Here is a 17,114-nt window from a genome sequence, read left to right on the forward strand (position 1 = left end):
TGTTTTACAGTTTAGAGTGATGTTCAATATGACTATTGCCACTCTTGGTTTGATCATTTTACCAAACCTTTTCTAAAAACACTAAAAAAAGGAAAGAAATATGCCTTCATCCATGTGCAGGGTGTGGGTTAATACAATCCAATTCCAGACACTCCACCAGGCAAAGCACTGATGTAGTTTTAATAATATATGGGCCATATTCATAATGCACTGGCCCATATCAATTAAAGGCTTTTAAAAACTTTTTAATCGGACTCTTGAGTGACTAGAGATTTTTTTAATTCCACACCCTACCCATGGATAAAGGCATATTTTCTGCAAGTCATTTTGAAATATTATTGGAGTAAAATGTTTGATAAAAGAGGGCCTGATGTTACATCTTATTCACAATTTGGTTAGTTAAAGAAAAGAAGCAAAAACTGGGCATGTTATATATGGTAAAAATGTCAGCGTGTATTGCCAAAAAAGGTTAGTTTCTTTTAAAAGCGATTGTTTCCTTACCGGAACCAAGTCGCTTTTATTTTAACCATGATGACGGATTAACTCAACCAAGTTGTTTTTTTGCCTCAAGCTAAACAAACCTTTACTATAGCTGTGTGTGATTTATAAAACATTTTTATTTTTCCAACAATGATTTGTAAGGATTTTCAAAGGCACAGAAAATTTATGTTGTCCTGCCGATAGGGGCATCCAATCAGAAAAATGTGTCATCCTGGAGGGCAATTACAGATCATGTATTTCTTTCTGTTGTCAAAACAAATACTCTGCAAAAGAACACATTGATACAAGATCAAAAACACAAGCGATAATGTGACTACATCTTAAATATTCCCAGGGTTTCCAGACAGCAGCAGATCCCCCTTCATCTCCTGGCTGAGAATCAAACTCATCAGACTCTGTTCTCTCTGAGAAAACAAGCTGCCTTTAGCTATGAACACTAGCAATCATGCTCATGAGAGACTGTAGTCATGATGATCACATGAGACTCAAGCTATCATGATCACAAGTTTTCATGTTCCTGAAATTTACCCTCCAGAAAGAGCAAAAATAAATATCATTTTACGTAATTACAAAAGGTCAAGCAGTCTGCGAGGGATGCAGGAAGTGGAGAGGAAGTAATCAGAGCAGCAGTCTGGCATTAGGAAGACTGACAGAATATGTGCCAGCCAGTAACGAGACAGCGCACCGTAGAGCTTCTTGTTTTGCTGTATGATGGCTCCAGGCCTCAGGGTGCACTGACAACATTACCATACTCTTCACCTCCTATGTACAATACTCGTGTCATCATCGCCTTGGTGTGGCAATGCCCATTTGAGACTTGACACTGTTGCTATTTTAGAGTGTCACTTAAGGTTTCAGGCATGAGCTTATTAGTTCAATCAGACTCAGTGTGGATGCTTAGTGTGTGCCAACTTAAAATCAAATCTGAGCATGTTGCTCTTGAATGCCATCTTCTCCCTGTGTGGCTCTCACAGTTAAGTGTAAAATCTGATTTCTTAGAATAGAAGGTGGTTTACGGCAGTCACAGTGACGGATTTGAGAGGAGACTTTTAATTTAACATTGTGTTTGGGGAGAAGTGTTGCATTTTTAGGTAGATTTTACAGTTAAGAGAAGATGCAGAAGGTAATATTCATATTACTGAGGCACAAGTGTCTGCTGTTGTCATGCACAGTCTGTCCATTTTGATTTGTGTCTGCTTAGCGTTATTCCCTAGGGATTTCCTTTACTGTCACAATACTTCCTTTCATCTTCCCCATTTCTCACTCTCCACTTTCTTGCACAGTTGAGTCAGTCGCCACCATAATCACCACCTGGCTTTTAAATCTCATGTGAATGTGACCAAGCCAAACAACCAAGGTGAAAATAAATTTGTTTTGTGGCTGAGGCAATAAGCTCGTATCTGCAGGCACATGATTTATTTATTTCTACAAACTGTGAAAACTGCTTGATTTTATTCTTTTTCCAGCGATGTCCATGTCATTAGTTTACTTCCACATTCTATATATATATTTATATTATTTAAAGACTTTCCCCCGACATCTCATCAGGTCAAAATTGATATAGCCTACCAGAAATAGAAGAACTATTTTAATACATTATCATAGCAAAGTGTGGCCCTATACATCTTGATGCTCATGTCTACTCCCTATAAGTGTGACAAAATAATAGTAAACCAAACTAGGGCTGAAACTAATGATTGTTTTCTTTATCAAACAGCCGATTATTTCCTCAATTGCTCGTTTGTAAATGTCAGAAATTTGTGAAATTTTGTTCATCCCAGTTCCTCAGAGTCTATGGTTACATTTATAAGTGTTACATAAAACAGAGTAAATCAGCAAACATTCACTTTTTAGAACATTTTTGCTTGAAAAAAATATTTCAATGATTGATCGATTTGCAAAAAAGTTGCCAGACATTTTTCTGCCAATCAGTTAATCAACTAGGCTATTTATTTATTTTTCAGCTCTACACCAAACTGAATACGAAATGACACACAGTGGTATGATGGAAACCAAAAACCTTTTCTGGCCATGATGAAGATCCAGGACAGGAGCCAGTTTTTTAACAAGAGAGAATTTTTAAATTGTGTTACATTATAATCAATATTTCAAAATGTAGGAATCACTGACCTTTTACATCCTTTAGTTTGGTTTCCTTTCATTTGGCTCTTACTTAAAACTGAATTGTAAATCTGTGAAGGTTGTAGCTCAGTTTGTAAAGTGAGTGATTAATCCCAAATGCACGTTTCTATACAAACGTTTCTGCCAAAGGAAAAAATATAATCTAATATTTCCAGCATGTTGTTGCCCTATGCAGCGGTGAGAGATCTGTAGCTCAGATGGAGTTTTGTAGACGGATGCTCTTTATTTCCATCATTTACTGCAAAATATGCCAGCTGAAGTTTGACACCACTGGGCTTGAACTGTTGATGCATGATGATACAGACGTGGTGTGTGAAATGCTTTGCTTGCATTATCCTTGCTCCATTTTGCATTTGCATTATTGGCACTGACAGAAAAGCAGGTGCAAGCCAACAAGCCCATCAGCATTTGTCAACGGCAGAGCAGAACGAACTTCTCTCTCCATCATACCAGTGGATATATTAACAATCTTTTGATAATGTAAGCAGCATTAATGCAGAAAATTAACGCAAACATTAACATATTTACATTTATACTCCAGCCTCTTCCATTTTACATGCAAAATGATATTGTTGATATCAGGGATCAGACATTGCCCTCTGATGCATCCTCATATTGTCAGAACTGAGGACTGTAAATATCTCCACATTCACAAGTTGAATGTTTTGGCATGAATCGGGCAACATATTCACAACTATCACAATTATCATGACAACATGTTAAAACTTCTGGCATATGAGTGATCAAGAAAACAAAGTGTTTGATACATAAGCACACATACCTAAAATAAATACTGAAGAACTGGAATGTCACTTTTAATTTCACACCTTGCTGCTCATCACTTTGAGTTATTTTTAGGTCACCTGCAAAACCTGAGCACAAATAGATCATTAAATATGACTAGAAAGTTTAGGTTGTTGGTAATACGGAGTTATTATATAATCTATATTAAAAAGTAAGATATTCATGTCTAATTTTATTAGAAATTTTGAGTCATGCAACTGCAGTACTGTGTGGGCATGTGTGCGTGCGTGCGTGCATGCGTGCCTGCGCGTGCGTGTGCTTGCGCTCACTCACTTGTTCATGTTTGTGTCTTGGAAAGAGAAAAGAGCTTCAGGTTGGCCTGACAAAAGCTTGTTATTCTACCCGGCACTCAATCACACAACAGCCCCATGAAAAGAGAATAATGCTGGAGAATCATCCTCCTTGGCGCTTTCCCCTTCGTCGACCTCTGATTCTCTCTCTCTCTCTCTCTCTCTCTCTCTCTCTCCTTGTAGCTATCTCTCTTCCTCTCTCTCCCCCTGCGGTGTGTGTGAGTGGTATCCATCTGTCAGTTGTCAGTGCCAGGGAGTGATACAGAGAGCTGTCGCTTCTCGTCAGCCCGCATTGGTGAGGCCTTTTGCAGCTGCCCTGCTTTCCTCGGGGCCAGAGGAAGTGTGTGTGTGTGTGTGTGTGTGTGTGTGTGTGTGTGTGTGTACAAAGAGAGAAGGGTATTCAGAGGGCAGTAATGCATTTAAACTGGAGACAATTGAAGGAAAGCTGGAGAGAGATTGGAACCAGTGCAGGACACACGACAGATTGTAAATATCACATTACCTTAATATGCTCAGCGCTGTATCACTATGTACTCCACAGGACATGAAGTCATCAGTGACCTTTATCAACCTCTGTTGGTGACCAACAGGAAGTGCAACAACATTTAAAGACGTGTAAGTGTCTGGTACAGGCTAAACCCTGAAATAAGAAAAAATTGTGATTCTTTAGGTCGCAAACCTGACATTTCTTCTGTGCAAACATACCCAATTAAATTTGAAATACATTGTTAGCCTAATCACTTCTGGCTTCCTCACAATATTTTACGGGAGCTTATGTATTAATGGATTTTTAAGCTTTGAAAAAATGAAAAATTGGACAGTGCAAAAATGATTGCTAGAGGTACAATGATTTTAGTACATTTTGTGTAACTCATGATTTTAGTAAATTTAGTGTAACTCATGATGCTAAATACTGTTGTGTGGAGCAGGTGGAAGTGTTGAGACTGGGAGTGACCTGACATTCAACTGGTTTGTTCTAAAAAAAAAAAAAGTTGCAGACGTTTTTGACCATAAAGCTCCAGGAACTATGGCACCAGTGGAACCAAACTCAATAATTAAAGCAGGAACTAAAAGTCCCTTCTACACATTTCCTGTTTGCATTTTCATCACATCTGAAGAACCATAAAGATTAGACAAATACAAATAAAACAACTGCAGCATTTAAAACCCCAAAAGAAAAATGTTTTTTGAACTGTATGTACTGTTGCGCAACTCTCTTTGAGTTGGATGTATTAAAAGTCTGACATCTTAGCACTCACTTAAAAAAAAATAATAATCTTACTCACTTTTTACATTAAAGCAGCATGACATGCAAAAGAGGGTCCTGCTGCTTGTAAAAGGGAAAAGATTGAAACAACATACCCTAATATATCTATTCTATACTGAGCTTGAATGACCAGCATAATTTAAAAGATTTCATGTTTCTGTGTAAATTAATAGGACAGACTGAACAGCCATGCGCCAGTCCTCCTTGTTTAGCTTTTTTTTTTTGGTAACACTTCCGGGCTTTCCCCCGTGTTTAGTGTTTAACATCACAAACGCTATGAATTGTGGGTTATTCCCTCAGGCAAGGTCTGCAGAAATGACAACTCACAGAAAGTGTGCATAAATGCCTCAAAATGTCTGCGAGAGAGCCCGCAAGCACTTGACGATTTGACAGAAGTACAGGCCTAAGCCCTCGCAGACTTACCGGGAACATGCCTTTAAAGTCCGTCTGTGTGGACATTGGGAGTGAGCCTAAGGCTGGAGTAGATATAGCATGCTTTGTATTATGAGCCGTCCAAAACGACGCTTGATTTGTCAGCGTCACTGTCTCTTAAAAACAGCTGTATGACTCAGATGACATTTATACTGCACTGCAAAAGATATTTATTAGATGAATATGAACAAAGTTTGCTGTGTTTGACTTTCTCTAACTTGTTTTCCTCAGACGCAAATCCAATATGCAGGACAAGAAAATACAAGTTTATTAGTTTTCATATTCATCACGTTATTTAGAAGAACTACACACTCTGTAGAACAAAGCTGTTTTCATGTGCAACATGGACACACCTGTAAAATCATGTAAACAAGAAACAATGTCTTTATTATGAGGATAGATACATTAGTTTTTTGTACATTGTGGGTACTGATTATTAGTTGGCGATAAAGTTTCATTTACAAAACTGTTACTTATTACTGTACATGCTTGACAGTAGATCAATATTAACCTTAAATACGACTTAGCATTCAGTATTCATTTGATCTGATCTCATTTTATTAAATGTTCTCTTTGCTGTCTACTTGAGTGGTTGTTTTTTACATATTAGACCCTTTGTTCGATAATTGCAAGTAAATCAAAACAAATGTGTTTGTTTACAAGAACTTAATAGTGATGATATGTAAATGGCTCCGTCTTACATTGTGATTCATTTAACACTGACAGCAGTGAGTATTTCTTCACCTCTTTCCCTCCTGGCCTTTCAGAGGAAGCGACCTTCAGGAACATTGAAATGATGAGTCCTCTATCCTGTTGAGGGATCCGAGAGCCGGGCCTTTTCTTTCACTTTACCTTTCATCTCTCAGCTGAGTCATTTCAAACTACGATCGATAAAGAAACAAAGATAATCTACAGCTGCTACAGCTTCGGTATTGATTGATGTAATGCAGTTTAAAAACCAGTTGTATTGATTTGCAGTTGCACTGAGAGAGTGTGTGCAGAGACAGAGAGAGATGTGCAGGGTTTCTTTTAGAGTGCAACTGAATTCATAAAGAAGTGCATGGATGCCACAGCGGAAGCTATTTTCTGCTGAAGTGAGACTCGTGTTGTCATTCTTTGTCCTTTCACCTTTTTTTGTCAAATTAGGATGACTAATTTGGCAACATGATTGCCACCTTCAGCAACACTATAATTCAGAATGTGGCCAGAACTCACCGCTGTGATGAATAACCCATATCAGGGGAAAAATGTGTGTGTAAATGTGTTTATTGTGCAAGACCTGGAACGTATATGTTCAGTAGTGTTTTATAGTTCGGTCAGAAGGACATGTTTGCAGGAAGTGTATAGAAACCACGCAGATTTGTGTCAATTTGAGAGGTTAACAAATACATGTAGAGTTTATGATTGATTGTGTAACGTGACGCCAGCAGGCCCTTTTCAACGTAATTCATTGCTTAACTTAGCTGCTTGATGGAAATGCAGCAGGCTGGCCACGAGCCATCTGTCCCCATGCAGTTTTTCTCAAATCACAAAATAGAGGTGGAAAAGACGAATCACTGATGTCTTCATTTCAGTCATGCTGCTTGTTCAAACTGCAACAGAGTTATTTATCACGATTGTTTCTGTGGCTTTCAGTAAACTTTTAACCAGGAAGTACTCAGGGCTGAGCTGACAACATTGTCCTCCGTCACCAGTGAGAAGCTCCACTTCTACCCAGTGGTATATGCTGTATATTCTGTCTTATCATTTCTCTGATCTAAGTATGTCTGTGAGCGTATGTGCATTTTGTGTGTGCGCCTGGTACGTGACATTAGCAGGATAAATAAAAATCAAATGCTGTTTCGAGACAAGAAAAAACTGCACACCTTTTAAGAAAACTCTCTTCAAAGCCTCACCACCAAAGCTAGAAATTCCTTCCTGAGGCAGCAGTGAAATCAAAAACAACAAACATCGCACTTATGCTCCTCTTTAGTTACTCAAATGTTGTTTTTTTTCTGCTTAAAAGGAGCTATGCTCAAACACTATCAAAAAAGTTTCAAAGCACAAACACATACACCCCCCCCCCCCCGTAAGAATGTACCAGTTTTTGTCTTTCTAATCTCAGCGCGCTCAAGGCAAACGTATGCAGAGTTTGTTTTTTCTGCAATGTGGATTTGTGACAAAAGGTTGGCAAATTTTGACAAATTGCTTTACCCTGAATTGACCTCGTCTTTGTTGGATTGCACCAGAAAGAAAAGATTTCAACTAAAGATTTGTTTAACTATGCTTTTAAAATTCTACATAAGTTTATACCATGCTGTGATGCAAGAATTTAGATTAAACCATGTCAAACTTTTATAAAGTTACATTGACATTTTACATTTACACTGTGCAGACAAGAGAGAGAGAGCGAGAGAGAGAGAGACACACAGACTCTGGACGTCTGTTTTGCTTAAACGCACTCCTCCAATCTCTTCCCACATCGGAAATTACTTAATGCGCTGTTTACTGCCTAAACATGTTCATTTACCATACGTTAGGAATACTTGATGCTCTTGTAAATGATGATTTTAAACCTCACCATCCAAGAGAATTAATGCCATTTCTTCTTTAAAGACCTGGTTTGACTGTTTTAGTTCGATGTTCTCATCTAAACTCAGAAAAAGCTGAACAAACTTACTGAAGACATTCCCAACATAGATGATTACTTTGTTTCTTTTTTAATATAAAATCTGCTACTGAAATAAAATGAGACATTAAAACTTAAAAAATGTACATGAACTGTTGTTCTTAAACAAGACTAATAGTGTACAGCCATGCTAACAGCTTTATGAGGTTATGTTTAGGCACAGCGGTGCTTTGAGCTACATGCTAATGCCAGCATGCTACCATGTTCACAATGGCAACACTAGCACGCTGATCTTTAACAGGTATTATCTTTACAATGTTTACCATCTTAGTTTAGCGTGTTAGTATGCTAACATTTGCTAATTAGCACTAAACGCAGAGTACAGCTAAGGATGTCAAGGGAATGCCATTGGAATTGCAGGTATTATGTCCTAAACCAAAGTATTGGCAAAATACAAATTTCATTACATGCAACACATCTTTCCTTTGTACTAATTAAGACACATTTTAGGCACTACAAATGTGAATGTATTATCCTGAATCCGTAACCCCACCGCCAACAGTTTTGCCCACGGCGGTCTTGCTACCTCTCAAGCATTTTAAAAGGTAAACGGAGGGCGAGTTTTATTGTTAAGTGGGCTTGGACACAGTAAAGAGCCAAGAGCTGGTGTTTAACAGCACTATTAACAGCGAGATGGAAGATCAATACAGCAAGGTAGAGAGGAGGCGCATCTCTGTCACTGTGATGTGTTATTAGTGCCTGACAGTGGAGAGATCTGGCTTCTTTCCAGTCCCTGGGCCTTGTCGTGTACTTTGCTCTACAGCAATTAAACCAACTCTCTGTGCTACAGATTCAAAGCCTGTAAATAACCATTTCATAAATTACAAAAGCATTAACAAGTGTCGGCGTGCGATGAGATCTTTGACATAACAAATAATACCTTTAGCTGAGAGATTTATTTTGGCACCATCGAGATAATATTCTCTCTGTCTTTTTAACAACGGCAGTATATGACTGTGATACCTTCAAGGTCTTGGATGATGCAGACAGACTCTCTCATATTCATGTCCACAGTCAGGTTACTTTTTATCTTGTTAGAGATGCTATTTATTTCTCCACCTCTATTTCTCACTTATTTTAACAGCCAAATGCATCTCTATTCCAGAGTTCCTTTGAGGTGAAATAGTGCAGTGTTGTGGAGTAGGCTAACTGTACATTTAGAGTGCCTTTCATGTTGTTAATATTTTCCTAAATAAATGAGAAGTGCTTCAGGAAGCTGGATAATGTCTCCATATCCACTCTTTTTTCATTGAAAACGTTTTTCCAGCAGTGTAAGAGGCAAACAAACTCCTGTGCTGATTTGAAAGAGTGGTTGATGAAAAAATCACTGAAAATGTATTTTCTTTTTTGCCTTTGATTTGAGTGAGTGCTCTAAATTGCAATGACCAGCTGTTTAATTTTCTGGAAGTCCTGCAGGATAACGGGTCAAGAGAAGGATTATCAGCATGTCTACATCATTTTTAAGAATACAGCTTTCAACATAACAAAATAGTCACCGCCTATTAACTTGCATGTATACGAGGAGCTAAGAAAAAGCTCAGAGAGTAAGAGTAAGCTCCATTATGTTACAGTACCAACCTTTTGTATGCAAAATGTTTGAAATGGGTTCTTCTTTCACAGATATTGTTGAACAAATCGAACTTTTCTTCAAGTCTTAGTTCATTTATAGCTCTGGCATATGTGTTTTCAAACTGTGGCACAAAAATGATATTCTGCTTTCCTCAATGTCACACTCGTTCAATTTTCTGTTGTCTCTGACTTTAAGAACTTATTGCAACTGGTCTATTTTCTTACCTTTTCAGGAACTGCTGAAGGAAGCACAATAAGTAACGTGTAGCAAGATGGTGAATTACACAGTTCAAGAGCAAGATGAAATTAATTTCAAATTTTCTCACCTCAGGTCGCTGAGACTCAGGTACATCACAATGAGTGAAACCACACACTTTGACTATACTGTGTTTATACAGTTGTCTTACCACTCACATGCCTTAAATAAGTATTTAAAATGGTGATGTCTTGTTAATTGAAAACTTAGTATAGTACAGTATATTCAGGTGCTTCATCTAACTACAGTTATGTAAACATTCATCATGTTTTTCGCTTTTAAATAAGTGTTTTACACAATTTAAGTTTCAGATATTTTCATGTGTGGGATACATGAAGTGCATTGTAGATAACTAGAGAGTATAAATTGGCTGTTATTTGAGAGCAGTCAACTTGTTCACAATGTTTATGACACGTTCATGACAGTGTCATGTCACGATTATATCGATACCTTCAAGTAAAGTGTTACCGAACAGTCTTATGACCAAATACGAGTGTGTTTTACAACTTGAAGATTAAAGCAGGAATAATTAGAGTGAGAGTATTACCTCAGGTTAAAAAAATATATTTCATTTCATTTCCCCCTATTGACACAGGGAAATAACATGTACAGAAGAGCTTGAGGGCAGAAACAACAAACTCGGGACATGTTTCATTCAAGGAAATCACCCAAAGATGTACAATACAACATTGAGTATCTAGTGTGCTGCCGCAGGGTTTCTCATACTACATAAAATCTAATGCATGGCCTGTGTTGTGTTTCACTGTCTTCTCACTTCCACATGTTTTCCAACAGTATATCACTGTCAGCTATAAAATAAAGGCAAAATACGGTTTGAAAAATGTTGTTTTAAAAACAATAAAATAGTATATTTAGACCCAAATTTAAAGAGATTTGTTGTGCTTTCAGAGTTCCATCTTAGTGTATATGAAAAACCAAACACCACAGTATGATACAATACGGCCAACTAAAGCAGGTCACAGTATACTGCATAGTTCTGTACTATATTCTATAGTTTATTGGCACAAATAAGAAACAATATAGGCCAAAGAGCAAAACTCCTATAAACACACACACGTAGGCTATGGGCATTCAAACAAAAACCGAGCACACCAGGCTGGGGGTCGAGATCAACAACGGTTAAAGTTACAGATGAGCACAATCATTTGTCGGTACAATTAAGACAACAAATGTGAGGGTCACGTATCAACAAACCAGACTGGGTGGGAACGTTTTTTTCTTTGAGTTAGAGTGAATAAAGTTTTTGTTATTGTTTGTTATTGTTATTATTATTTTAAATATACACATGATTCCTGATGATGAAGATACAGAAAAATAGAAATGTATGGAAAATATAGCATATTGTCAATATTTTAGAGACCCTATTATCTATATGTCCTATTAAGAGGAGCTAAGCTCTCCCTGGTTGCCCTGTAAGTAGTTTGCACCCGGGCCTTATCCTTTGAAGTTGAGTTGAGTACTGCAGTGTTCACCTTGTATCCTGGGTGCAAATCATACCTGATTAGTAGAAACCAGCAGTGGAAACCATACTGTGCTAGTGGTTGTACAAATGGTTATTAATAAATACATTCTAAAATAAATAATGTAATAATCCAAGACATACGAATAGTATATTTTAGGTAAGATTTAAGCTTTTACAAGACATGGGTGAAGGTTTTAGCATTAAAAGGGTGATTATCAATATGACTTTCAAAGTAGCTGAGGGGATTCAATTTGAATGTATTGTATGCATCTTTGTCACCAAATTGCATGATATTGACTTTGCCAACCAACTCTATAAGTGATGGATGTCTATGATGACTGTCTGGCTTTGATATCTTTTTGTGGGACCTTGAGTATCAGTATTTTTAATGGACTGTTCAGACATTTGTGTGTGGTGTTGTGGCGGCGATCTATTTGATGAAATGTAAGGTTGTAACATGATTTTAACCGCGCAGTAGCATTATGCAACAAATCATTGGATTTTGTCTGTTTGTTGTTGTGTTTTACCATCTTGAAGCCGTGCCCATTGATTTTCTTCTTCTTCTTTAAAAGTGTGTTGTAACTGAGAGTGCGGTTACTATGTAAGTTTGTCCTCCAGATGTCTCTGTGAACTCCAGATGCTCTCAAACGCTGTCTCGTACAATCATCCTTCTTCATTCCCACTAACAATTAGGTAATGAAATATTGATTTTTAGTTAGATTCATATTGATGCTATTAGCTTTGCATTGATAAATCACTGATGCTGGGAGCCAGACCAGGAAGACATTACTGTGTGTTAATCTGATGGATATGCCTTCTTCTTCCTGGATGTCTCTCTCTACCTGGACTGTCACACTTCATCTTTGTGGTTTACGGTTTAAAGCAGGTTCATAATGATGCTCTCACAAACTTCTTTTCCCACTATATCTAAGGTCTCATTCTTGGTTGTGAAATGAGGATTGACTTCTTGATGAAGATGAAAACTTTAAAAGAATTTTTAATATTAATTGTTTGAAAAAGACAAACAAAAGTACCTGCAATTTATATATGAGAAAAAACTACCTCTTCTTAAGCTTATAATTATCCTTAACTTGATATTTTCCAAATATTTCTTGCAATAAATAAATGATATTGCATTTAGTGGTTGCTTGTATTTAAAGCATCCAACGTTGCACTGGTGCAGGTAGGAATCTTTGACCCTAGCAATTGTAATGCCATGCTCTAACAATCATGGTATACAGAACAACATCTCCAGTCACATGCATGCTGTGACTGCTGGGAAATCTCCTTATCACCAGTGTCCACCTGTCTGAGACGGCGCTCAGAATTTCAGTCTGCTGTCTAGTCATTACTGTCACAGTAGGGCCTCAGTATCGAAAACCTGAGACTGCAATACACTTTAAGGACCTGAAACAAATTCAAATTAACTTTTATATGGAAATATAACTACCTGCATAACTAAAGAAATAATATACAGATTTTTAAATATAGTTATTTTAAGAAAACACATAAACATATGGATATTTGATTAAAAGTAATGTTGTAAAGCAGTCAGAGGTAGAAACAGGAGGTCTGTCATTTAATGCAGAAGGTCGACAGCTTATTAAAAAACGTCTTATTACGACCCCTCGTGACAGAGTTCAGTGTGATTTTTACCTTCTTAGATTGCTTATTTTAATATATTGTAGAGGCCTGAGGAGGTAAAACTATAAAGCTATCACATAAACAATTTTGTGTAGGAGGCCTCCTGTCATTACCCGGATTTAGGGTCCAAGCATATTGGATGTTTGCCCTTTGAGGCAAATTTGTGATTTTGAGCTATACAAACAACACTTATTTGACTAGAGCAGAAGTAGTTGCCTTATTTAAACTCCTACTGTAAACTAATTATAATTTACACCACTGAAACCAACCCATTTTAATTTCCCACCCTGAAGGAGAGCTGTAGCCAGAATTTTAGAAATACTGAGACTTTAAGCTCAAATTCCCCTCTGCAGTACCCCACCCACCCATGACAATTTTGAAAAGCCACGTGCCAAACTCTATTTATGAACATCACAATTTATACTGATTCCAAATGTATTTTCTATCACATTATGTTGTGTTGTGTAACTCTGGCAGAGAATGCTACATTCCTTTCATTTTAATCTAATTTAAATATCTTTTTTGCCAAAAATAGTGGGAAAAAAAAAAAAAAAAGTTTTTTTATATGGGTATAAACTCATATTCGTGCAATGATAAACCCCTCAAAATCTCCTGTGATATTACTAAGGACGTGACTTCAACTTCAAACTACCTTTTTGCTTTTACTTTGACATTAAAGCCAAATCCTAATTCTGATTTATCTCCTAAACCTGAATTCTAACCTTTAAAGCACACCATAAGTAAAAAGTACACTACAATACTGTCTTCACTTGCGGGGTCTAAACCTCAGTCTGGTTCTCATGGACAGCAGTACAACAACACACACACACACACACACACACACACACACACACACACACAGTCTCTCCTGACAGCTGTCACTCCAATCGGCCACTAGTCCGTCTCTCCTCTCCGCTCGACAACAGCCAGTCGTTTCCCTGTCATACAACATATGCCACTGCATTTCTCCTGCTCCCAGCTGCCTGACAGTATCTACTCCCAGACCCTGTGGCCGGCACCAACTCTCAGCCCTCTTGCTAGTGGCGCTGCGAACATGATCTCTGTGTCTCAGGCAGCTAACTGATGCTGTCACTGAACCAAGATGTAACACTACCCACTGACAAACACATTGTGACAAGGACATACAGACACACATATGCTCAGTTGCACAAGTACTCATGCCTCGCCGATGTGCTACACAACAGTTGCTGCAAGTACAACCTTTTACAGTATTTATTTTCTTCTCTGGGTTTAAGCAACCAGATACGGTCAGCTGCACATTATGTTTACAGTCATACAAAAAAAACAGTTCAAATTAGGGATGTCCCGATCAGGTTTTTTTGCCCTCGAGTCCGAGTCCGAGTCATTTGATTTTGAGTATCTACCGATACCGAGTCCCGATCCGATACTTCTATAATAATTCAACTTTATAATACCTCCAGACCGCAGACATACTCGCACTTTCCGCTTCAAGCTGCTTCCGTGTTCTACTTTGCCGGCATTTAACCAATAGCGTCTTTGCAACAAAGTGATGTCATGCCGCACGCGTTGCTGTTTCTGTGTGGAGTCAAAAGGGTCTAACTCTGTGCCACCGCATAACTATAGATGTGTTAAAAAATAATGAGAATATATATACATATATATCCGAGTCCTGATTGGGAGGTAACGTCCGATTCCGATCGAGTCTGAAACCAAGTGATCGGGCCCGATTTCCGATCACGTGATCGGATCTGGACATCCCTAGTTCAAATGCTTTTTTGTGATGTATTTAAAAAGCTAAAATGCTAAAAGTTGCCTGTGGATTCAGTTTGGCCAAGTTTTGTGATTCACCACGTGATAATGTCTCAATCCTGCCTGCAGGCAAATAGTCTGATGATGGGAAAAAATGTCTCATCCATAATTTGAAGCTTTGTCTTTGTACTATGTCAATCTGTATACAGGGTCAGTTTATAGAGGAGGTTTTAGTGCAAACAGTTTAATGGGTAGGTGGTTAAAAACAGAAGAAATACAGTATAATGCCACATTAAGTCATATAGCCAGCAACCCCCCAAAAAACAAGGGGCGGATTTGTAACAAAACAGCGCCTCTATTTATCTATATATTATCTATTTCTTGGCATTGCCTACCATCTACTGGTAGAAGCTGTAAACTGCAGCAAGGATAAGGCCATATTTTATTATTATTAACTTTATTTAATCACAGATCAAAACCTGGGCTTTGGGTATTGGCTGATACTAGTCTTTATTGATAAGCTGTATGCCTCACTGTGTGCAAGTGTCGGGGATCATCCTTTTATGTGTAAGCCAACATCAGACTTCACTTTAACATTGATTTAAACAAATAAATACATATACATTTACTGGATTGTTTATTATTAAAATGATAAATCATGCACCAGCAACTTTGTAAAAAAATCTTAGAAATTAACAGGAATTACAATTCAAGTGTAAACCTTTTCAAAATGCAGCAACAAATCTGTCAAAAAAGGAATTCAAATACCATTATATAGTATATAAACATAGTATTGAATGGATCACCCCATTGTCACCAATCTATTTGTGTCAGCTATTTAAGTCAGTATCGGCCCATCCATCCATCTTCAACCACTTATCTGATATTGGATTGGTGCATTCCGGGTAGTTAGTTTAGTCAGTCAGTCCTGGGCTCTGCTCTGATGAGCTGTGGTTTTAAATGTTAGGAGGGATGTGATATACTGACGATTCATTAATAAACAAAAATAATAGTATATTTATCTTGTTTTTCATAAAGTACAAAGTGATGAGTACAATATGTATCTCCTGTAATGCAACAAAGGGCAGAGCAGAGCAAACATATTCAATCCTTATGTATTCTCTATATAAAAGGTACTGTCTAGATTCTACTAAAATAATATAAAATAATAATTTGAAGTTAAGTGTGACAGCTCAAAATAAACCACAAACAAGCATTTTTGGCTTTTGACCCCTTAAAATGAAGCAATGTGTATGTGCAATGCCTCATCATAGTCTATTAGTGGTGGTTCAACCAGAGTGGATTTTGCCATCTCAGGTTGGTTTATTTAGCATTTTAGGCACATTATGTGAAATTACACATTAAATCCAAGCAAAGACCATTTGTTAGAAAAAATAATGAGGATCTAGCCTGAAAAGCCAGACCCACATCAAGATGTTGGGTCTGGGAACTCACCATTGGCAGGGCTCAATCCGAGGGGCGGGATAAACAGTTGTCTTTCAAATTGCCTCTGCACGCAATAGGATAGCGCTACAACCAAACAGAGCAACGGAGAAGGTATCCAGTTGGCAAAACTCCGAACACATCTTCCTTTTTTAAGAATGACTTCAGTGCCGTTCTTTGTTTTTTTCTCAAAGAAAAGCTTAACTCCAAGTCTTCCAGAGTTGCGGCCAAAGCCGATTCCAAAGACCGCTGTTCGCCAGCAGCAGCAGCCATCGTCTTTGTTTTCAAGTAGCAGGGAATTCACACGGAACTGTCGTAACTCTGCCGTCATTATGTTAAGCCCACCCACCGACTCTATACACGATGTGATTGGCCCGGCTGGAGTTTGGCTTTTCCAGCTCGCAAGCCAACGGAGAGTTGCTAGACACCCTGGCTGCAAATTACATTTGCTGCTGCTAGGGTGCGTCTAGATTTCTAGGCTAATGAGGATCAGAATCTGTGGGTGTATGTGATGCGGCAACAACAGTAATACCATGATATAAATCTACATTGACCAACTTTATTTGTATATTGTAACAGTCAGACAAAATGTGTAACTGGTGAAAATAGAAATTCTGATACCAACATAATTATTAACTATGTTAAAACATGTTTTGTCTACATAGTCACAAAAATGTGAGAGCTCAAATTTAAGCTTTAGGTTTGCATAAAAGTTCAAGCTTGCATAAACATCGCTGTCTCACTGTTTCCTGTCACTCCTCCTCTGCTAAGCTGTCTCTTTACAGACAGCTGTTAGATCACAGGCTCAATGCAGGAGCATCACTCTGCACTCTGACCTCAAGTGTGTCACTGATTATTATATTTTTTTTTTTACATTTTCTGTT

The sequence above is a fragment of the Sander lucioperca genome, chromosome 16 (genome assembly GCF_008315115.2).
Source record: "Sander lucioperca isolate FBNREF2018 chromosome 16, SLUC_FBN_1.2, whole genome shotgun sequence".
Taxonomy (NCBI): Eukaryota; Metazoa; Chordata; class Actinopteri; order Perciformes; family Percidae; genus Sander; species Sander lucioperca.